We start from the raw sequence: 1,675 nt of genomic DNA on the forward strand, positions 1-1,675 counted from the left end.
GTTCATGGCCAAGGTATACTGGGGTCCAAGGAGGCCTCACACAGAAAGGATGGGCTGGGCCATGTGGACAGTGGGCAGGGTTGGGCATGCACTGCCTGCCTGCTCCTTGGGGTGACTCATTTGGGACTTAGGAACCAGGGAGGATAATGCAGAGGGGGAAGTCCCAGGAGACTCCACCCACCTGGCTCACTCGAGGTGAACTGGTAGGAACACACACTTGTAAGCCTGGAGTGCCCAGACCAGGGGAAAAGACAGGTGTATCAGGCAGTCTCCTAGACTAGGTTAGGTGTGACGCCATGGGGCAAGACTCCCAGGAAGGTCCAGAGAGGGAGCGTGAGTCCCCCCGTGGCCCTGTTGAACAGCTCCAAATCTCTGCACACTCGCAGGGTCTCAGATTCAGATCTAACAAATTTGAAGAAAAAAGTTATATCACTGAGCTACCTAAATTTATTACACAGTTTTTCTATGTCAGTCATGACTGTATTAATTCATTCAATCTTTCCAGCACCCTGATGAGATAGGTTCTATTAGCATGTGCATTTTACAGGTGAGGAAACTGAGGTACGGAGGATTTAAGTAACATGCTCAAAATCACACATCTCGCAAGTGGTGGAGCTGGAAATTATTGTCCTGTCAAAACAAAACTTCTGATAGTTGTTGAAATTTTGCTGAGGATTAAAACATACATTATATGCATACGCTGTGAAGGAGTTCACTGTCCCCACAGGAGTCAATGTGACTATGATGGGAATATAGTGTCTTCTTAGTAACTAACAGTTCCTGTAAAGGAGGACATTGGATTTGTTCACAATTGCCTTTAAATTTTTCCCAACCATTTCTTATGAAAAATTTCAAACGTACAGAAAAGTTGATTATTTATATACCCAACACCTAGATTCAACTATTAATTTCATCTCTCTCTCTTTCTGAACAATTCAAGTCAGGTTGTTGCACTACTGGTGATGCTAAGTTTGATCACTTGTTTGAGGTCATGACAGCAAGACCATACTACCTTTTTTTTTTTCCTCTTGTAAAGCATCTTTCCTTCTTTGCAACCAGCAAGGAGCTTTGGCATATGACTACTCTGTTCTCCCTCAACCTTTTTTTCTTCTTTTGGTGGCTGGCCGGTCCCCCAACCTTTCATTTCCTAGTGTTGGTATCCATTGATGATTCTTTCCTGATCAATTATTACACTGGGGGTTACAAAAAGAGATTTTCTAAGTCTATCTTTTCTTGTTCAAGAATGCGAAAAGCTTGTGTTCTTCTGTAAAGTTTTTACTCGGTGACTGGGACTGAACTATAGTTCCTTCTAAGAGGCAGGGTAAATTATTCTAATTGAGGCTGGCATTGTCCCACATTTGACTGGCAGGTGCCCCTTCAAGCTGGCTCCTGGGACCTCTGACAAATCCCAGGAGTCTTTGAGTACTTCCTTGCTTTTTGGGGGGGAGGGGTTTGGGGGGAAGATGTCTCAGACTCATCTGTATTTTCCCTTCCGGAGACCTGGAATCAGCCAGGGATGTGATTCCAAGTGGTCTGCCTCCAGCCCTTTTGTTTTTAACACTTGTGCCCTATTGCAGGGGTCCAGTTCCAGTTCTGTGGACCCTGCCGTGTGACCTTGGGTCTGTTCCTTTCCCCTCTCTGAGTCAGATTTTTTCCATATGAATAATGAGGGAGC

The sequence above is a fragment of the Galeopterus variegatus genome, unplaced genomic scaffold (genome assembly GCF_000696425.1).
Source record: "Galeopterus variegatus unplaced genomic scaffold, G_variegatus-3.0.2 Scaffold212, whole genome shotgun sequence".
Taxonomy (NCBI): domain Eukaryota; kingdom Metazoa; phylum Chordata; class Mammalia; order Dermoptera; family Cynocephalidae; genus Galeopterus; species Galeopterus variegatus.